The 22,644-nt window shown below is 44.5% G+C and overlaps 1 protein-coding gene across 12 annotated transcripts in view; it reads left to right on the top strand.

The window, feature by feature from the left end:
• The window catches only part of RERE (arginine-glutamic acid dipeptide repeats), a 345,593-nt gene that overhangs the window by 54,939 nt on the left and 268,010 nt on the right, over positions 1–22,644 (top strand). The window contains exon 1 of one of the 12 annotated variants that reach the window (XM_053400834.1): positions 13,462–14,331. The exons of the other annotated variants lie outside the window; for them this stretch is intronic. The gene's annotated coding sequence lies outside the window, so the exon portion shown is untranslated. Of the gene's footprint in view, positions 1–13,461; positions 14,332–22,644 lie in introns of those variants that run through there. 12 annotated transcript variants of the gene reach the window in all.

Genomic DNA, 22,644 nt, shown 5'->3' with positions numbered 1-22,644 from the left:
CCCCTGGAATGGGAGAGAGGAAGTAGATACAGTGGTACCTTGAGTTACAGACGCTTCAGGTTACAGATGCTTCAGGTTACAGACTCTGCTAACCCAGAAATAGTACCTTGGGTTAAGAACTTTGCTTCAGGATGAGAACAGAAATCGTGCTCGGGCGGCGCGGCAGCATCAGGAGGCCCCATTAGCTAAAGTGGTGCTTCAGGTTAAGAACAGTTTCAGGTTAAGAATGGACCTCCGGAACGAATTAAGTTCTTAACCAGAGGTACCATTGTATGCATGTAGCTTAACTCTTCCCTTTATTTGATTTTGGGGTGGGGAAATGATGTCATAGCATAACATGTGGCGCACCAATCTGAGCAAAAACAATTCCTGCACATTTTACAGTGATGTGCCCAGGTGTACTTGGTAAGAACTGGGCACAGGTTGACTTGGGTTACTGCTTGAGTGTCTGTGAAGTCATGCATTGAAGATACATTTGTTCTTGACTTCCTGTGCAGGAAAAGAACAGGCTAGAATCTGGGGGCTTGCTGAGTGCAGGGCAGAAAATTCTTGTATGAGTAGAAGATTTGTCCTTGCAGTAAGATTAAGGGAACACTACTGCAAAGAAGATGTTTGAGTTGCTCTTTAGGAGTTTAGTGTCTATGTGTTTGTCTTGTTTTATTAATTTGGAATATTTATATCCTGCCTTTTCTGCCCGACAACAGGTTCCAAGGTGTCTGTCAGTGACCCAGTTGTCAGGTAATGGTTTGGCTTAGTGCAAAATGTGTGGGTTCTGGGAGAGGAGATTGTGGTCATTTTGTTCTCCCCCTGGTCCTGTTGCTGCTGTTGTGAACCAAGGGGATGGGGTAAGCAACTTCTCATCTGGGCAGGGGGATGGCAGCAGGCTTGTGTCATTGGCTCTTGAATCTATGGCAAACTGGAATCAGTTTATGATCTGGCATAAGCAGCCTTCTGCATTAAGTATGTGGTAGACACAGCAGACACAAAATAGGTATTGGGGGAGGGTCATAACTGTGTGGTTGCTCAACCAACCACTTGGAAGTTAAATGTGGTGGGTGGGTAGTTCATTAATGTGTACAAAGAATGGTACGGCATGCTGTTTCTCTTCCCAACAACCTTGTGCGTGGGTTGCTATTCTTCCTTTTACCAACAAGTAACATACCCCAAACCATTGTGACTGAGCCATTAATTGGAGCTTTTGAACCTCCTTGGTGTACATTCCTGGTGGTTGTTTTGTGTTCCCTGGCAAAACAGTACCATTTTCAGTTTTACATAGCTTTGTTTGGGTCTGAGTTATCTTATTATTATTGATAACTTTTAAAAGTCGGGTGACTGGATATAAATACACAGATCTGATCTGTGTTTTTGTTGTATTTTATTTTAAAATGTCTAAATTGTTTTTACTTTATTATTGAGAATATGGAAAGCTGCCTTTATGCCAGGCCAGACTATTTACCCATTCTTTCCTGTGTGTATTGTTTTCTCTGATCTGCAGCAGCTCTCCTGGGCCTCAGGCAAAGAGAAGAAGTATTTCCTGTCACTTTCTACCTGATCCTTTTCCCGGGAGGTGCTGGGGATTAAACCTGGGGCTTGCAAGCAAAGCAGATGTGGTGTACCACTGAGCTGTGGCCTCTCCTCCAAATTTGGTTGCTTTGGGACCTGTGTTTGATGTGGAGAGGGTGCTTCTCCCCACCATCTCACCTTGTCTGTCTTGGAGGCGTCCTTTCAGCATTTGTCAGCCATGGCTTCAAATCCGCAGTGTCTCTTGCATGACTGCAGTTGATCAATAAATGTGTGCAGGTGGGCTATACCACTTCTGCACACACTCACTCACTCCTTTGCACTCTGTTACCATGGTCTGTGTTTAGTGTATTCCAAGCGGGCCAGAGAGGGAGAAAAAAAATGTATGCCTTCTTTCCAATCATTGAGCTCAACTAAAATGAGCATTTGATTAGTTCCATCCCCAGGTATACATTTGAAATACAGGGTGGCATTTCTCTCCCCCTCCTTTGGGCAGATCTCATAGATTCCATGTGTGAGCGCCACCACCTTTTCGCTGCCTGTTTCCCTTTGGACTTGTATCTGTAACTGCTCTGTAGCTTGGTCCTTCTGGTCTGTTAATTTTTTTTCATCATTATGCTGCAGACTTCCTGTTCTGTTCTTTCCTTTTTCTTTAAAAAAAAAGTTTATCAGGCCCTCTTGAGGGAAAGACTATTATAGCTACGGTCACTTCCTGTGGTTATTGTCACTTTCCTTTTAAAAGGCCGCTTGATTCCTCCCCCCACAAAGAAAAAAACAAATCTCTCGAACATAAAAATGATTAGCGCACTAAAAATATGAAGAACTGTTTTTCTGCCTTTTTGCTGTGTGCCTCTCATAAAAGATGATGAATTCTTAGCAAAAGTTTTCTTTCCTAGGGATATCATCTGTTTTGCGCAGAGTCTGCTAACATTCAGGATGTCAGGAAAATCTCTTCTCCCCCCACCTCCCACATCCCTGTGCTCCCCAGTTAAAAGAATCTGCCCTATTCTGGAGAGATTGTAAAGGAAGCATTTGGTAGTCATTTCCGCTAGCTTTTTTGTGAGAATAAGCATGCTTTACATTATAATAGTTTAAACATACCGCAGGCTGTTGATAGAGGTATCATATTTTCCATTCACAAGCGTTTAACGTACGCTTAAGAGCATAGTGGAGAGGGCAGGGTGGCTTTTATTGTTTAAAATTGGCTTGATTTAGACCATTGCAAAAGCCTGTGGTGCATGTGAGGGAAAGAATCTGCTTTAGGTCTTCTGACCTCTGTGTTTTAAACTCACTCGCACTGTGTAAGATTTTAACTAATGGCAGCGTTTTTGAACGGCCTTTTATGTTAGCTGTAGAAGGATGGTTCCATGGAAGAAAGAGTTCATCTTTTTCAGTAGCTGGTGTTTTATTTAGGCTAGCTAAAAGAACAGCTAGCCTAAATAAAGCACTGGCTTAAACTACCTTCCATGGTAGTTTACACAAGCATTTATTAACAATTTTGCCTTGACAAATGTTTGTGTCTAAATGTTTTCGTTTGTCTGCAAGGTTCGGTTCTGTTTGAAGGTCTTGGTGCCATTTTTTGAAATTAAGTGACTTGAACACTCCAGCTCTTTATGTTTGTGTTTTGTTAAGTTTACCGTAAATAAAATTGTGTTTAGGGAGTTGCTGAGCAGATCTGTGTATGCACATCTCATTGGCATCAGTATATATGGCTGACATGAAGCTTTTTGTCTCCTATTTGACACTGCTATTTGCCCTTCTCTTCCAATGTGCAAAAACTCTTCTACCTCTTTAACTAGAAGCAATTTTTATTTGGCACAGGTGACAAGGAAAGGGGCTATTTCTGATCCTGGGATATCTTACCAGGCTGTTAGATAGGTCCACTACTTTCTCCCAAGTCTAGACCAAATCTCCCTTTCTCTCTCTCTCTCTCTCTCTCTCTCTCTCTCTCTCACACACACACACACACACACACACACACACAGAGGCTCAGATCATACCATTTTGGAGCTCCGCTGTTTTTGTTTTCCAAATGCTCAGCATTCATTCTCAGCTGTAGCTTAACATTGTGCCCTCCAGGTGTTATGAAATACAACTCTCGTCATTCCTGACTGTTGACTGTGCTGCTTGGAGCTGATGCAGTTTGTAGTCCTTAGCATCTGGAACATTTCAGGCTAGTCACCGCTGCTGTCAGTGCACTGGCCTCTGGAAGCAGAGCCACTGTTTCCTCAAGGGAGACGTCACGCCAAGCCATAATTTGCAAACCCATTTCAAACCATGGCTTCTAATTCCTAGTGTTCTGGCTGGCCGCAAGCTACGATTTTCCATTTCGGAAATTACGCTAAACCAGGTTAAGCTTCTGTATTTATTTCATTTATTATATATTTCAAACACTTCTAAACTGCCCTTCATCCAAACTGATGCCAGGGTGTTAATACAATGTAATAACCCAATAACACATACTGGGAATAAAACTTTGAGTAGCAAGTGAACTACGGAACTATTAAGCAGAAGCCATAAAATCAATTTTAAATGCCTGGGCATATGAAAATGTTTTAAAACAGGGCCAGGGAACCTCAGGCCCAGGGGCCTAATGGTGCCCTCCAAGCTTCTCTATCTAGTCCTCAGAACCCTTCCCAAAGCACATTGCCTCTCCCCTCTTCCCAGGTCATGCACTTTGGTGGCCCTGTATCATACCTTGAGTGTTTTTGCTTGACTGTAATGTGCCCTTGAACTCTGTTAATGCCTCTGGCTTGCCTGGGTGGAGGATAGAGAGAGCTAAGTGTAGAAACTAGTCTACTGTGCAAAGGTATTCTTTGCATTAATTGCCCCACCCACTTTTGCTTCTTGCCCCAGCCCCCACTTGCATCTGACCTCTGGAGGGTTTCCCAGAAGGGAATGCAGACCTCTGACTGGAAAAAGGTTCCTCTCACCTATCTTAAAACCTCTTGCCAGAAAACAATTTTAGCATCTGTTCCAGTTGATCCACCCTGGAAAGGCTATTCCAAAATTGAATGTCGCCAGAGAAAAGTTCTTCTTTGTTGAACCCACATGCCACCAACAAATTGGACTTGTAGAAGGGATTCATTTGAATATCTTAATGCATGGGAAGAGGGGCATTGTCAGGTATTTGGATTGCAAATTGTTTATATCTTTGAAAGATAAGCATCAGCACCTGGAATTGGGCCCCAAAGCGAATAAGCAGCCAATGTAATTCTTTCAGAAGTGTTGTAATGTGACCCCACCTGACTAGGCCAGTCACAATTCTAGCAGTTAAACCCTTTTGTTATGGTTGCTGTTTCAGTGTGTGGAGTAGTAATAGTCACTTGCTAGGTTGCTTTTGAGCAGGCAAGTTGCTTGCACTTGCCAATTTCCTATAATGGGGCTTATTAATGTGCGGTGCTAGTGAGGTCCAGTGCTAGTGAGGTGGAGTAGCTAAGACTGAACCCACAAACCAGGAACTATAGGCTGTAAACTAGCTAGGTGACCTTTATTCAGCAAGCTCTGGTCTTTCAACCTTGGCTCACCATCTAGGTGCTGAAGATGCATCTCTTTACCTCTTTACCCTGGCCTTTGACACTTGATATGCAGATTTTAGGACCCACTCTATTCTTGTGGTGGTAGGTCGTTTTTTAAGGTAGTATGTTAAATTGTTGTGACCTGCCATGGGACCTTGGGATGAAGGGTGGGTGATAAATCATCATCATCATCATCATCATCATTAGAGGGGAATAATACTGTCCTATTGTATGGGGTCCTTGTGTTTATCAAAATTTTGATTTTTTGATATTAATTTAATAATTAACACCGTGAATACTTATGTGAACACTTGAGACAGCAATTTAAATGCTGTGGTTATGATGAGGGAGATTAGTCCTATTTATATTAAAGTAATAATGCATTTTGGGTACTTCATATTTAACTATGATTTTGGGTGGCATATTCATGGAGAAATAATAGAACATTTCAAGGTTGGAAATATTTTAGCTTCCTTCCTACCTCCTTTCCATAGTTGCCAAAAAATTAGAAATTGGCACCGGCCCTTTGCATGAGGAGTCAAGGAGGATTATTAGGTGCCAATGCCAAGATTTCAGACTTTTGACTGATGAGGTGTTTGGGTCTTTTCCAGCCCTGGAAGATCCTGGGGTTAAATAGGCTCACTTTTAACTTCATGGTTTTCATAGACAGTGCTCAAAGGAAACATACATCATTTGCTCTGTAGTTGTAGTTTGGGATGGAATCAAAGCATCCCATGTTAGAAGTGAGACTTGAAGAGACAAATTCCTTTCCCTTTTGAAATTATTAGTAACAATAGTGAAAATTATTTTTAAGTTACTGGTGCTGTGACCTGTGGAATCTTCCTTATGCAATATTCTAAAACTGCCAGTTTCTTGTGGGTGCCGGGGTGGTGGTGACAGTTGGTGGCGAGATATTAAAAAAGACAAGACCACAGTCAGTACCTGCTGAGCTTTCAAAGTACAGCCTGCTGAAAAGGAGAATTGAGATGACTCGACGCAGCGAGAGGCAGAAGCAGGCTACTGATAAGAAAGCAGAAAAAAGGTTTCAAGGAGAGAAATGTGCAGTGCATGTGTGTAAAGAAGCTTTGAGTGTTGCTTACTTTATCTGGATAAAGAAATACATTGTTGGTGCCAACATTTTGGAGAACAAACGTAGACCACATCTGTTGTACCAACCTCATATTGTGTCAGACCGGCTTAACTGTCATGGCTTCCCACAGCAGAACCATGTGCTGAGTGGGGTATTAACTCTAGCGGGAAGTCGTTAATGAACATCTTTTAACTGGCTTGTTGGATTTCACAATAAAAGGTCTATATAGCTAAATCCTGGGAGTGGTTTCTCAGAAGCAAAGTTCCATAGTGTCTAGCGAGGCTTACTCACAAGAAAATATGTCTAGGATTTTTTTGGTATTTTTTTTATTTAAAAAATTCTCTTTTTGCAAGGCACTTGGGAAACTTTTAGCTTAGAAAGGCATATCATCCCCCTTAATACTTGCCAATATGTAAAATATCTGTGCACTTTAGGGCTTGGGAAGTAGCCGGATAATACATCACGTGCCCTTACAAATTTGTGTGGCCAAAAAGTTGTAAGACAGTTTTCTGAGGTTCCATGGGGTGGGAGTGAGGAGAGTAGAGTGATTACTTATGCATCCACAGAAAAAGAGGACACTGATTTGCATATGGTAATTTTTAAGTATAGGTGCAAATTTGGAGATGTAGTTGTTTAGTCATGTCTGACTCTTCACGCCAGGCACTCCTGTCTTCCACTGCCTCCCGCAGTTTGTTCAAACTCATGTTAGTACCTTCAAGAACATTGTCCAACCATCTCGTCCTTTGTCGTCCTCTTCTCCTTGTGCCCTCAATCTTTCCCAACATCAGGGTCTTTTCCAGGGAGTCTTCTCTTCTCATGAGGTGGCCCAAAGTATTGGAGCCTTAGCTTCAGGGTCTGAATTTTGGAGATAGTTGCTTTAATTTAAATATAAATACAGTATAGCTCACCATAGTGGCGAAGACAGTGAGCAGGGGCCTGTGTTGTGCTTGTTTAGTCAGGTGTGGGATGGATGGGGTTGGTGAGCTGATTGCGCATTTGCAGCAGCCCCTAGTTATTAATAAAAAGTTAGAACGCGATGTAACCTAACTGGGGGTAGGGAGGTAGATTTTTGGCAATCCCTAAGCTCTGTTTGGTATGAGTTAAGCAGGTTTGCTTGGTCAGATTCCAGGTCATGCAGCAACAAAGCGTCACATCAAACCTGTTTTTAACAACATTTGTCAAGATCACATCTCCATTGTTCTTGATAATGGATTTAACAAACTTTCTCCAGTTAGTGCAAATTGTGTTCGCTAAACAAAGCGTGTGAAATTTGTTCTGAAGGCCATAGAGGTTGTAAGCTGCGATCTCTTTTCTCCACTCACCCCCATTCCATTTCCTTCTGGGCGCCCCCCCCCCCCAACTATAGTGACCTGTTCAGCTTTTAAGTGCTTAGTAAATTTTAATAATGCATTTCTAATGTGATCTGTCCGATAAGGCAAAGTGCTCTTACAATTAGTTTTCCCTGCTGAGGTATGTTTATCTGGTAGCCTTTAAGCAGCTGTCTCCTCCTCTTGGCACAGTTTGTCTACTAGGTGAAGTATTTATGCATGCCTTGATAAGAGCTAATTCTCTCAGAAGGAATTTCTGAGAATGGCTGTTACCCAATAGATATTGGGAGTATATATCCATTTAATGTTCTTCAGGTGTACTAAAGCTCTTGGAAGAAGGTAGAAGTTATTTCTGTGCTCTCTGTGCAGAAAGTAGCACCTTGGTTGCATACCATTGAATGTTTTTGTGGGCTGTTCTGTGCTTTTTGGCAAGCCCTCGCCCCGCCTCCGGTTCCCGACTGATGTGGTGCAGTGTGTTTATGAATGCCAGTGGTTTTGAAATGTTCTGCTTTCTGGGAATCCTTTCTATCTTAGTGCATGCAGCAAAGTCCCAGAACTGCTAATGCTTCCAATGAAATGAGGTGATAGAATTTTGGATGGGTGCAAGGTGAGTCTGGGAAAGACTTCTGCCTGGGATACACTAGCTCAACCAGTGTGGACAGTGCTGAGCTGGGTGGACCAATGGTCTGACTTGGCAGAAGACCACTTGATAGTGTCAGTAGGACTTCACATTGCAGGTGGGGAGATTATACTTGTGATTGCTCCCTTAATGTAAGAGAGCCCTCTCTCCATAAAATACTCCCTGAAAGTAGAAAGAAAGCTCGTAGGGTATTTTCTAATTGCAGGGAGGTTTTTCCACAGAAGAATAAGGTATGTATAGACCAGGCCTCGAATCTTGTGAAAGGCTGACCAGGACTCTCATTGTGTCAGTGGACCTGTGAGAATGTGCCTTAGAACAGGCTGAATGCTTTCCCATCACCTGCACATCCCAAGCGAAGACTATTGATCACAGGCAAGCTGTCTTTCAGAGAAGCTTGCCTTCCATTTACTGAGGTTCTTTGTTGAGGGACCCCTGATAAACTTACAAGGAAGCCCAGGTTTGAAAACCAGGGAGCAAACATATCAAGCATACGGAGTATTTAAGGTTATAGGTGACTTTTCAGCCGTTGAAGCAATCTGTGTTCACCTGTTTAGGTTATTTTCTCTCTCAAACACACACATTATCTTATTCAAAAATGCACTTTCTCTCTCTTTCTCTCCTCTCCTACAAATAGCAGGAGTTAATGACAGTGTGTCAAAAGCTTTACTTTGAATTTCCCCAGCTTTTGTTGGTTTGTGTCACAACCTTAATGTTACTTAAACTAGGTATTCTATTTAATTATAATGCTTATAATAAAGTCAGATGTCAGCTCACTTGGCTGCATGCTTAGGCCTGTACAAGGCTGAGTGCTTTGCTTGTAACTGCATCCCTTGTCTCCTTTCATTATCTGTTAATGGTACTCAACATGACAGGGTTGTTTTGATAAATGGAGGCCGCACTGAAACACGGCCTGGATTTCTTTCTGCTCAGGATTGGGAGTGGCCTTTGCTCTGCATCAGGCAGTACTGCTGATTGTGTGAGCGTGCATGCAAGCATGCATGTGTTTTAAGGGGTATTGCTGTTTAACCATAAACACCCCAAGCTATTATATGATCTACCACTTTAGTCTGTTGATGTTTTCTCCTATGATTTATTTCTTCTGTGATACTCTGAGGAATGTGGATCCTTTTTTTAGTCAGGTTGCCCTTGCTTGCAGCTGGTTTAATTTTAAACTAATTTTAAGTGGAAATCTGTTCAAATCTTTGAAGAATTGACTGGATTTCTAATTCATTTGCCTCTTTTTGACTTTTGTGGCTGTGTACACACACTACACATTTGAAACACACACCCTCCTCCAAGAATCCTAGAAACTGTAGTTTACCCACCTCGGACCTCCAATTCCCAGGATCCTTAACAAACCAGAGTTCCCAGGCTTCTTTGGGGGGGAGTGCTTTAAATGCATGGTGTGCACATAGCCTTAGATGAACAAATGTCAATGTGCATCATTGCTGAATCTAAAATAGTAATGGGTTCACATCTAAGTGCTACAGGGAGGCAGTTTTGTATAGCAGTTAAAATGCCAAACTAGGAAAACACTTTATTGAATTGAAATGTGTGTTCAGTTGTCTATTCAGGCGTGAAGTTGTCTGGATAACCTTTGGCCATCATGTATGATCTCTCAGCCTAACCTACCTCACCAGTTGTTGTTGAGGTAAATTGGGTGGTACCACCATGTATGCCATCCTGAGCTATTTGCAGGAATGCAGGGTGTAAATCTGCTGAGTCAGATTTGATGCATGTGCTTCATACAGTTCTTGAGAGACTGTTTGCAAGATCTGACACTATTACCATCCTACATCTCCTCTGACAGTTCTGTTTTCTTTTTCTAGAATTGACATGGGGAGGAAATTTCAATTTTTGTTTGTTGGTTGAGTAAAGCCTTTTTTTCCTTTTTTACCTTGCTCTTAAGGCAGCCTACAGTTGAATCTGTATGTTGTAGCCCACAATAAAATATAAAATAAACAAAGAGGATATAATAGAACAAATAACAAATCAGGGAGATTCATACCTTGACAGGCCAAATGCAACACCAGCAGAAGGGCCATCAGAGAAGTAATGAGATGGACCTCTTTTGGCAAGTCATTCCACTTTTCAAGTGTGGCCATAGAAGTGCGATTTAGTAATATAATGTTGTTAAGAAACAATTCTTTGAGACTGTCTAGAGCTGTCATGTATGCTGCTTTCTCATCCTTCTAAGCTTATTATCTGCTTTTCTATTGGAAATACAATGTTGCTTAAGACTATAAGTTTATAATGCACCATTCTTCCCTGTGCATCCTCTATTTAGACTGTGTCTCTAGAACCTATGCAATGTTTCAAACACTTGAGCCGAGAGAAGGAAAGGAACATTGTAATATTAGGGAGTCATGAAGGCGCTGTAAGAAATTGAGAGCTTTTTTTCTCAAAAATACCACCTTAAATGCCTTGACCAAGATAACACAAGGGGCTGCATTCACACTGCTCCTTGATTACCAACTTGACTGCTGCAGTAGCTACTGGAAAAGCCTGTATTGGTATTTGAGCCAACATGGTTCTCTGTATCAGAAAGGGATCCAGTAAATGTAGCATTCGCCTCTTCTGGCTGAAGTGTTTGGTCCAGTTTAGTTGTTACTGGAAATGTCAATAATAGTTCCAAGCATTTCAGGGAAGCTAGTATTAAGATGGAGACACCTACAGACGGACGGGTGGCAGGGTTGGTGTTCCTGACCGGAGATAGCTGAGTAGAGTATCCTTTGTTAAAAGCTGTCCCCTTTTATTCTGTAGTCTCTCTCAGGAAATGAGAGCACAGTTTGGGGGTGGATCCAGGCCCCTAAGGAATTATCTGAATTCTTTACCTTATTGTAGGCAAATAGGGAGAGCACAAACTCACCACCTCCTGACATGCCCCACATTTTTCAAGATTCTCCTAAAGGGGGTGAGGTGCTATATTGCCATGTTACTGTGACATTTGATGAGCCATTGTCACACTTAATAAAGGTCATTCCTTAGTGCAGGGATAGGGAACTGGTGGCCCTTTCAAAGTTGTTGGATTACAGCTCTCATCATCCCTCGCCATGGTAGCTGGGGCTGATGAGAGTGAGTCCAGCAAAGGTCCTCCCCTCCTTGCAATAGTAGCTTCAGCATTTCTATTTCCACCTCAATTGTTTGGCTCACATCAACCCGTCTTTTTTCTCATAATGAAGAAGGCTGGACTAAGGCATGCTAGAGTCTTAGAGGTATGTGTGTGCCTATGTAGAAATGGTTAAGACTGAGATTCACTGCAGGAGAAATATACACGTTTCTGAGTACAACTACAGAAGGCTTTCTCATTCATACCAGCCCGTTTTCTGCCATGCAGACTTATGATGATGCTGGTGATTGACGACACATTTTTTCACATAGCCTGAATATGTGTAAGACGGGGAGAGAATTCTCCTGGAATCGCTGGGAGGTAAACACTACATCAAGCCATGGCTGGAGCAATCTGTCCTTCCTGTGGCTTGCTGTGTGGCAGGCCACACTTGATTAAAAAATTGGAAGAGGGGCTAAATGAAATGTCGGCTTTTGTCGCTTGACTCTGGGATTGATTTTTTTTGGCTCTGGCCAGTGCAGTTCCATCACTGAGCCTCTTGGTTATGAAGCTTATTTTCACTGAGCACATTCCCCTCTGATGGGCTCCCATTGAGAAGCTAATGTGCGGCGCTGATCTTTCAAGGGAGCAGAGCTTGCAGTACAAGCTGCCTTTCTGAGTGTATTGATCACAGGGCGGCCTTTCAGGGTGGCAAAGGGTGTTATACTTCATTAGCTGGGTTGGCGGTTTAGGCAGCTGCTTGTCGCTGGTGCAGAATAGATTAAAGCTTCAAGTACAGACCTTTAAAAGGAAAAAAATCTAGCAAAGGCCTTGAGAGTACAGCAGTCTAAATAAAATGCCAGCTGCTAAAGCAATAAATATACAATCAATAATAAGCAATAAATGTGAAACCTGGATACCTAGGCTAAATACTGAGCACTAGCTTAGGTGAATTGGTTGCTCCTGTAACCTACCAGCTGTCTGGGCATTTTGGGTGGAATTCAATGGCATGTTCTCTTCCTTCCCATCCTCTTGGTGTATCCTTATGGGAATTCTAAACCTGGGGAATAAATGCAAAGATGAGTTTCAGATTATCGTTATTTATGGTTACGGAACACAATGTTTACATGACATTTAGTGTGCAGAATCAGAAAATTACTTGGAGTTGGTGGGGGGGACTTCAAAGTTAAGTTTTCCTCAGAGAATACCCAGTGAAATTTGTTGACCAAACTTGCTCATGGGCATTAATTTCAATGAGCCTTTTCTGAACAGGTTTGGCATTTGAAATGACCCTTTGTAAAAGTGATCATGACACCCTTTTTAACCTCCTTTCATGGATTTAAAAAACAGTACTGAGGTAGCATTAAACAGCTGAAGCTAAAAACTGCAATAAAAGAAAAGAGGACAGAGTTTTTAAATTATCTATTCCCACAGTGCTGGTGGTGGTCCACAAATCCTCCATTTTCTGGTTACCTGTGCATTGCAGTGTGGGGAATGCATTTTGTTTGTGGACGCAGCTATTATTTTGGGGAGGGGCAAAACCATCATTGTATTTATTACTTCCTAATCATTGCATTAATGAGTTTGGGAGGGGTGGTTGAAAGGTTTTTTGTTCCCGTACAGTGCCATGTTTTGTTTGAAAACAAAGCTGGCATGGGGTGTGTGGGTGCACCTGCATTAGTACATCTCACATTGCATTAGGTGTAGTTCTTCTCCAGTGTAATGTTAAAAGGGAGCGTCCTCTGACAGATGGATATTTATTCTCCCGTGCAAAAAGGGGGCCGGTGGTGTAGGTGGATTTTAACAAAATGGCTTACTGGTTGAATCAACTGCAACCCAATCCTTCTGTGTAGCCATGATGCCTCTAATGTGCCACTAAATTGGCATTATTTGCCTTTCCCATCCTCAGCGTTATTTGTCCCGTTTTCTTTTCTCCCCCCCCGCCCCCGCCGTTTTAAATGTTCCTCCACCTCTCTGCTTTTTGATCTGCGTCTCTTCCACGCCGTGTGAGTGTTTGATCTGCATTTGTGAGAACCGAAGCAGGAAGGTTGGGGGGGGGAGAGGGAGAGAGAGAGAGAAGGAAGAAGGTTGCTTTTGCATTAATATTCCTGGGCTGCTGCTGCACCTCGCTCGCGCTCGGATGTGAGCAGCAGCAGATCACTCGCGGGGATGCTTTGCCTCTTTAATATCTTGCTTGCAGATGCATTTTCTAGCTGACCACGCTATTAAAGAGCCGCCATCAATCACCCAGCCAGCTTCTCCCTGTTCCGGCTCGGATTGGGGCGGGCGGAGAGAAATCTAGGAAGGGAGGCAGGAGCTGTGCGCGCTCGCTCGCATCGCCCAACATTGGCGAGGATGTCGAGCAGCCCGTGAGCCCAGGCATCCTACTGGCCCTGGTCAGCACGGAGCCGGGGGGCTGGCTGGCTCCGCGTCGGTGGCCCCCGCCGGGCCGCCCGCCCGCCGTTTTGCACTGAGCCCGGTCGGGAGGCAGCGCCAGGCTGCTGGACTCCGCTCCGGGTTTTCCCGCGCGCCGCCGCTTGTTGTCTTTGGGAGGCTGTGCTTCTCTCTCCCTCTCCTGGTGTCTGGGTTGAAAGCAAAAGCGACTGGGTCACACAGAGGCATGTGGAGGTGGCTGCGACCGAGGAGCGGCAGCTAAGCAGGGCGGCTGGTGGATGTGCCGCGGAGGGGCTCGGGGAGCGCAGCCCGCCGCGCCAAGGCAGGGAGCTGCCGCCGCAGCCGCTTCCTCCAGTCGGGATCCTTCTCCGGCCCGGGCAATGCCGCCGTTGCTGCTGCTCCTCTTCTCGCCCGCACCACTGCCTGGCCCAGCAGCGGCGCTGCAGTGAAGCGGGGGCCTCCTTTTGTTCGCCAAGTGCATCTCTCTCTCTCTCTTTCTCCTCTGGCCCCCTTCTTTTCTTTCTCTCTTCCCCTCTCCTCCTCCTCCTTCCTTCCTCTTCCTCCCCCCTCCCTCCTCCATGGGCATTGCATGTGGGATTGAACGCAGTAGCAGCAGCAGCAGCAGCCCCCTCTTCCTTTCCTGCGTGCCCTGGAGAAGCAGCTCGAGGTCCGCCGGGGTCAGACTGAAACAGCTGCTGTGATTGCAGGCTGGTTGCCTTGGCCCCGCATCTCCAGGAATTCTCCTCCTCCTTGTTGTTCTTTGCCGAGCGGAAAGTCCAAGGCTGGCTGGGGTGAGTGAGCCTGTGTGTGCCGCCTGGCCTGGGGGGTGGGGGGTGGGCTTGCTAAAGCGGGTGGGGATGGTGGTCTGGCTGACTTGCACGCACATGTCTTTCTTTTGGGGGGGGAATGCCCCCTCAAGACTCGCTTACATCTTGGTTCCTTGTGCGAAGATGAGGCAACTTAATGTGCAGTTTGAGGTTGGGGTTCGCACCCCGAAGCGTGGGGTCATCTCCCTGGATTGCCTAAGTGATGTTTACATTGAAGGGTGTTTGTGTGTTTGTGTGTGAATGGGAGACAGAGAGATCGCAATCAAGTTGAGTTTCCTCTAGAGTGTGGCTTCGGATTTCCCCAGCCTTGAGAGAGGAAAAAAAATAACTTAAGAAAAACAACAACAAAAACATATCACCAGCTGGGTAGATAAAACACTTGACTCTTTCCACTTAATTTGTAGTAGCTTAGAAATGCGGGAGGAGGAGGGGAAAGAAAATAATTTCAAGGAAACTTGGATCTGCTTGGTAGGTATTGTGTTAGCTATTATTGGCCCAGGGCACTGTTCCAGAACACTTTAAGGTTACAAGTCCCCCCTTTTTTTGTCAGGGGATTTTAAAATGAGTCTTTTTGTTTTTTTACTTCTGCTCATTTCTGTTCCCACACAAGTTTAGCAACAACAACAAAAGGTTGTACTAAGCTAGGTGGAACTTCAAAAGCTTGCTAAGCTTTTTTGTTGTTGTTTTAAAAAATCCAAGAGAAGTTTGCAGTGCAGGTTTTCTTGTTTTATGGGGGGGGGTAGAGGGGGATCTTTCACTCTACTTGCTGGAGTGTAGCAGAAGTGTGTACTGGAATGCCTTTTATGTTTTTTTTTAATTGGTGCCCAGCTCAGTCTAAAAGGCCCTTTTTATAATATTGACTCAACTTTGTTCTCAGTTGATGTGACAGGGAGACCCGCTCAACCACTTCTTGTTTCCCGAGACAGAAACCAGCTCTGCTTTTGTTCAGTACAATTGGGATTTTGTTTTCAGCTTCTCTGGAGGGCATGTGGCTTTGCCCTACATGGGGTGCTGTGCGTATGTGTGATTGGATGGCCTCCTTTCAGCCATGTGGGATTTTTTAATGATACATGAACCCAAATGGCAGTTGACAGGAGCCTTCCATCCACTTGCTCTGGGACTCAGCCCCATGGGCAGAAAGGGAATCTAGAGAACTGGAGGGATTGTTTCTCTGTGAAGTCTTGTTTATCCTTTTGTTGTTGTTAACATGTTTCTGGTCTTTTTAATATTTAGAGGACAAAAAAGTCTGGTTAGAAATGCTATATTCTTCTGGTTGTGCATTTCTGGGAAAGAAGTTAATTTAAGCAGGAATGAAAGTCTTAGAAACTGAGGGGGACATAATTATAGTGTTAAAGGCATTGATCTCTAGGCAATTAGTTCCAGGATTGCAACCAGCTCTGCAATTCGGGGGTGGGGGTGGGGGCTGAATTGCTGTTTAAAGGCAGTCCATACTTTTCAAAACAGCCCCAGTTGCCTAGTAAGAAATTACACTGCACAGATATCTTCTTCCCTTTTTTTTAAATAAAAAGAAAAGATCTTTAGCAGCAGCTAGGGAATTACAGTAGGAGATTTCCATTTGGATCCACCTCTCTTCTCTTTTCCCTCATGTAATTTAGGAGTGTGCTCTTTGGTAACAAATCCCTGCGACCTGTGTGTGTGTCTTCAATCCAGGATTCTTCAGTGTTTATTGTTACTCTGCTTGGGCAGCCTCTGTGAGCTTGGCGGGCTGTTCTTCAAATGTTATTTGATCTGGCTGCAGGATAGAATTCACTAGGATTACACTGTGGGGTTTCTCTCTCTCTTCCACCCCCCTCCCTGTGGCTACTGAAAGTTGATGCATCAGCGTGTGCTGTTTAGTAGCATATTTTTAAGCCCTGGCTCTGTGTGTGTGCATTCCCTTTTTTAAGCAGGATCCCTGAGAGGGAGGGCCGTTTAGAATTTGCCTTGTTCTGTGGTTCACATTTATGAATTGAGGCGAGGGCTGACGTAATCTCTCCCTCTTGCCACTTCCTTTGTGTGCTTTCTCCTAGTTTATAGCGTGGGGCTTCTGTCTCTGTCTCTCTCTGCCTCTGTGTGTGTGTGTGTGTGTGTGTGTGTGTGTGTGTCTGTGATAGAGAGAGAGAATTTAAAAAAAAAATTCAAACAGAGGTGGTTGTTTTCTCACATGCTTCCCCTAACCCCTCCAGTCTACTGTTGTATTGGTTATAACCAGTCCACTTGCTCCTTAAATTTATACATCATTTTTTTGAGGAAATGCTGGCAGGGTTCAGCGAATCACTTGCCTGGGATGTGGGTTAGCCTTTTTATTTTAATTAATGTAACAATGCGTACAGCTGTTATGTCAGAATGCATTGACTCTTTGGTAATGTAGTGTACCATACACTGGAGGTTGCCTGGAATTGCTTGGTGGAGTTTGCTGACACTTCCTTTTCACTCCCCCCCCCCTTTTTAATTCATGTGATGGGCGCTAGACAGGCTTTTGTTTCCTGCTGTTGGTAACTAATGGCTCATTTTGTGTGTTTTTCTTAAAAGCTCCTTTGGTTTGGCAGAGAGATAGTGGTGAAGGACATGAAATATCTCTACCCCCCCCCCCCCCCCCGGTAAACCTGTTTGCATAGTCATGTTTAGTGCTGTTCTAGCCACCTGGTCAATGCCTAGGAAGCCAGCATTTATTTATTTAGAGGATTTTTAACCCTTATTTTTAGCCAGAAAGGCTCCCAGAGTGGCTTACATTCAGTCCCAGCTTGCAGGTTTACAATCTAAAATGAAACAAAAAAAACACACACAAGGGGAACGGACAAGGAGGGAAGAGGAGAAAAACCCAACAAACTCTGCCACCAATTCTTAAACAGTCATTCTTATAATAACCAGCTGGCATAGAAACAGTTCAGGGGTAAGGATGTGTCTTCCAGTAGCCAGGGTCTGTTGTTCAGAGATGCATACTTGAGCAGTTGTCAAGGCCCCGAGAAGCACAGCTGCCCAGGGCAGTCTAGGATATCTGGGTCTAGGATATCTGGGTCTAGGATATCTGGGTCTGGAAGCCTAAATTGTGGGACAGCCTGTTGACACACGCCTTTCTATTGGGTTGTAGCCAACTGAGTCTTACTCAGAGGAGACTGGTTAATATTCATGGGTGCAAGTTAGTCATGTTCATTAATTTCAGTAGGCCTGCTCTGAGTAGGACTAGCATTGGGTAAAACCCACTGAGTACACCATAGAATGAATGAAATGAAACCGGTGTGATATAGTGGATAGGAATTTGCTTGTGGAAAGCTTGGGTGCAAATTGCTTCTGAGCAGTGAAGGCCACCCCCACCCCTGCGATTCCATAGTTATTGCCTTAGGGCTGTCTAGTCTTGCACTCATTTCCCAGCCAGTTGACTCTGGGAAAGCTCATAGGAAAGGTAAGAGGGAGGTGGTATTCAGCATTGTCTTGGCCACATGGTGAAAAGCCATTGATAGCCTATTAGCTGAACATATTGGGAGAATGAAATGAAATACGGATCTATGCCAGTTTATGCCTCATCCTAGATTCTGAAAATGTATTTTAAATGAAACATCAGTGACATTGTGAAGAGGCTAGCAAAGAGATACCATGCAGGGTATAAGCAGATGAGGGGGGGTGAGGGTGACTTGGGATGTAGGTGTGACAATAACTTTCTGCTCTTAAATGGTGTTTCTGATGAACCTTTTATTTTGATTTTTTAAAATGATGCAAACACAAAATCCACAATACGAGTGTGTGTTGTTGTTGTTTTTTAAAAAATAATGGTATCCTGTTCTTATGTGGAACCTCAGAAGGCCTCTCATTGGAAAGACTGATTAGTTCTGCACCTGCTTACCTTCAGCAATGCTGCAGTATCAGGCACTGCTTCCAGTCCCTTCACTTTGGGTCAGGACTCAATTGCTTCTAATATTCCTCTCTTGCATATTGTTGGTTCAGCAATATGCCTCAACCAGCAGCAAATGTTGCTGCCCTTTTGCATATTCTGGAAGCACCTCAGTCAGTGGTGCGATGAAGGCATGTATGCTGTGGAAGAGATTGTTGAGCAACTGGCCAAACCTGCAAGGCTCAGCATGCATGAAATTTGTTTGTACATACAGCTAATAGGGTGCCTTGACTGGAGACCTGATTAATTGGTAGTAAGCCATACAGTAGGAGAGGCAGGTGAATGTTACAGTAGGGCAGTTCTTCAGAGAAATAATGAATGGCTTGAAGAAAACCTCACTATGAGGAGCACAAAGTTTTGTCTATCTCACCCTTCCTACCCTACGTTGGTGTAGGAAATAGGATTTGTGTCTGTGTGGGGAATGGAGCCATTTAGCAATGCAGGGAAGTGAGTCAGATTAAAAACTATAACATAGGCTACTCCTATAGGGCTTTTGCTGGGTACAGCTCCTGTTGCTTAATCTCAGGGCAGGTGTTGCCTTACTGTGGTAACAGGTATGAGACTCATTGGATGCAGAAGGCAAGCAAAGCCATCACAAAGCAGAGTGAATGACAGACAGTGCCAGCTATTGCTACTTTGCTCCCCATCTTTCTCCTTGCGGTGTTCTATATAAAGTGGAGGAAATTGACAACCCTGAGGACTGGTTGCATTTAAGAAGGCAAGTAGATAGGAGCTGGCTGAGGTTGGTGTTGCAGCGCTCCATTCATCCTAATGGGTCAGTCTCTTGGACATGGAGTGAAACTTGCAGAAAGTTGCGTGAGATGGTTGCAGTTGTAGTTAGACACATAGGAAGAAGCTGTCTTATAGCAGGTTGAATTTATTTGTCTACCTACCCCAGGGCTTTTTATTCTGATGGGCAGCAGCTTCCCAGGGTCTCAGCCAAGAGTCTTTCCATCCATCCCCTGCTTCCTCAGCCTTTTAACTGGAGAGACCAACAATTGAACTAGGGGCCTGCTGTATGTGGTGCATGTGTGCTCTACTGTTGAGCTATATTGTGGTTGGACCTTTCCTGTTCATGTGTGGCTTATGCTGCTCTGCATGTTAGGCAGGGGCCAACATTTTGACTCCTTGATTATAAAAATATTTAAAAGAATGTGGAGCAGTGAAGCATGAAGAAGGGAGAGTTCAGCGATTTCTAGGACAATCACAAGCCTGCAGTTGATCAGCCATGCACTTGGACCCTTGCTGGTAAAATGTAAGCTTGCAGTCAGCTCTTTGTATACCCGCTTTCCCCTCGAACGCAGTAAATAACTACTGCATGTTTGACAAGCAGATTTCAAGCGAAATGCCTCCTGAGGGTGCCTTCTGCCTTGTTGACAGGTGTCTTCACTCTCTCCCCATCAGGTTATTTAGTGATAATGTAAAAATGCTGGCTAATAATAGTGTCGTCCTCAGGCCATATCCTGGTTGCAAACCCTGGCAAGAATATAAAACAGATTCCCATCTATGGTGCAATGCCTGGGCAGACGGCTATCTTGTCAACTATGAAAATGAGCCAGAGGATAATTTGTGATATGCATATTTAGTAATCATGCTGCAAAATGGCTGTCGAGCCTGTATAGTCACTTTCACACCTGGTTTTTGTGGTGCAAGCTGTCAAGATTCAGGTACTGAAAGCATGGGGAAAAGAGTGTTAGTAGGGAGCCAAAATTAAATGTTTAGACATGATTTAAAGGCAAGAACCTTTAAGTCTTCAGTTCAGTTTTCAGCTCAGGTATGATACCTCTGTGGGGAGGGAGAGAAGGTATAGTTACAGGTAAGCCACTGCCTCAGTCTCAGCCTCCCCATGTGTAATGTGGGTACAGTAAAGGCTTGTCTTGTCTTTTTGTTGTAAAGTTCACAAAGAATTACTGTATAAGGGGACTCAGATTTAAGAAAATGAGGGGAGATATATCCATGTATAAGATGCCCCCTAATTTTTGACATTATTTTAAAGGAAAAAAACCTAGTCTTATACATGGAAAAATATGGTATATGCAAAAGCATTTGACCACAAAAGAAAAGTGCTATATTTGACTGCCTGACAATTGGAGGTGAGCTCCTTTCCCCTTCCCAACATTAACTTTGGCTTCAGGATATGCATGTACCAATGCAAGCAAGGTTCCCTAATAAGCCATAGTTTACAGACTCACTTCATATCAGGGTTGCAGTCTCTGGTTTACAAGATGGGTGTGGGGGCAAGTGCATGTTTCATGAGGCTGATTCCCACTTTGCAAACCATGATTTCCAGGACCCAGCAAGATGTCTGCATTAGTCTTTTTTTTGGGTGTTTTTATTGGGTTGAAGGTTTGTTACATTGCTATGGGAGAGAATTCTCAGTTTACCAGGAGGGTATGCTGGAAATGGGTTGAAACAGCATTACAATGCAGGTATAGAATTTTATCCATCCTGTTCCCAAGAGTCATATATTTTCACTTTACAAATGTTTTTCCTGGCAGGTGAGATAAGTGTTCTCCCCCCCCCCCTTTTAATTTTGACCTTGTGATGTACTGCAGGGACTCATAGTGTCAGGGAAAGGTGTGAATGGCTGATATAAATCTATTTTTCTTTTGCTCTTGCCAAGATAAGGTCTCAGTTCTTGCATAAAAGCTTCCCTGAAACACCATGGGTTTGTGTTTGTTTCTATTATTAAGGACAACTTCTCATCTGACAGCAGGGAGAGAATCTTTTCTCTTCCCACCACTCGCAAAAGTATGGGGGAAATGAGAGCTGTAAATTCTACATTAGCAGCATGACTGCACACTTCCTCGAGGGGGAAGTAAGAGTGCAAATTTTCCCAGGAATGATTCATTGTGATTAGCTTCTTCTGTGAAAATGGTTATAATTTAGGTGCAACAACCTAAGGTTCTGTGCCAGACTTGGCTGCGTTGCAGTCTTAATTCCTAGAAGTTAGACATGGTTGCTGCTGTGCCCTCTTTCCTCCCCCCTCCAAAGTCTAGACACACTCTTCTACCAAAGCTGAACATGAAAGGCCTCAAAGTTTTGCTTTAAGGTTGAGCTGCCTCAAAGGATGGCCGTCTTTATTCTGAAAGATTTTAGGTTTTTCTTGTTACCTTGCAGGAGATGGGCACAATCCAGAGAAAGCTAAAGGTCCCACATGTGCCTTCTTGCCCATGGTTTGTGCCCACTGGCCCATATGCAGTAGCACTTCCGTGTCTCACAGTGTCACAGCATTGGCTGCTTTTGAACATAACATAAAGCCACTTCCAGGCCTGCCCCAGGAGGTGGGGTTGCGGGCATCACGCCCTCCCCACGTGAGCGGGGGCTGGTTTCAGCCCCCGCGAGAACAGGGGAATCCCAACCGTCCACGCCTCCCAGCCAGCCAATCGGCTGGCTGGGGGGGCGTGGCTTGCCCTATTTAGGGCCGGAGCGGAGGGGGCTCGCCCTCTCTTCTCCGGCTAGCCCCCACGTTTTCCCACCCTCCCTCCCTTTAGTTGGGCTTTAGGTAGGTCTGACTTTGCTATGGACTTCGGTCTGTCGCCGCAAGGGGCATGGTAGGAATTTTTCCCAATTGGCAATTTACAGCCTTTTGGTTTTTCGCCTACCTCGTAGCAACTCGTCACAACTCTTCGGCATTGGCGGTAGGCATTGGTAAGAAGGGGTTAAGAGGATGTGGGGGGGGAGGAACGCCATCACCTCCCCCCAGTGAACGAAGGGTGGTCCATTAAAGGACTCCGGGGGGCGTGGCCCTGTCCGAAGCCTATGGAGGTGAGGGCCAAAGGCACGCCCCAGAGCGGTGACCCGGGGGAGCTCCTAGTCGACGTGCCTCGGCGGGAGACTCCCCCGATTAGTGTTAACCCTTCCCCGTGTCTCCAGCAAATGGGCTGGAGCCGGATAGTCGATAGGACCAATGCCTAAGCCAATGCCTCTCATTCCTGAATTCAATAAAGTTGTGGCCTAATTCGCCCAATTAACCTTAATTATGGTGTCTCGTGTGTTTATTTATCTTGGTGGGGGGCGGGAACTCGCCACGCAAGAAGAGCCTGTGGGATCAGGGCTGTGGTCCATCCTGTACTCGGTGGCCAACCAGATGCCAATGGGGAGCCTGCAAGCCAGGCCTGAGTGCAACAATGCTCTCATTTTTGATTCCCAGCAACTGGTATTCAGAGGCATACTGCTCTGACAGTGGAGGTAGAACATAGCCCTCAAGGTGTCTATGAATTTGTCTACTCATCTTTTAAAGCCATCCAAGTTGGTGGCCACCACTGCCTTCCGCAGAAGGAAGTTCCCTAATTTAACTGTGCCTTGTGTGTGAATTAGCCTTTTCTTTTGTCTGTCCTGAATCTTCTAGTACTTAGCTTTGCTGGGTGTCGCCAAGTTCTAGGGTT

This window comes from Podarcis raffonei, chromosome 8, assembly GCF_027172205.1.
Source record: "Podarcis raffonei isolate rPodRaf1 chromosome 8, rPodRaf1.pri, whole genome shotgun sequence".
Lineage (NCBI taxonomy): Eukaryota > Metazoa > Chordata > Lepidosauria > Squamata > Lacertidae > Podarcis > Podarcis raffonei.
The sequence above is the reverse complement of the archived record's forward strand: the minus strand, read 5'-3'. Positions and strand labels throughout refer to the sequence as shown.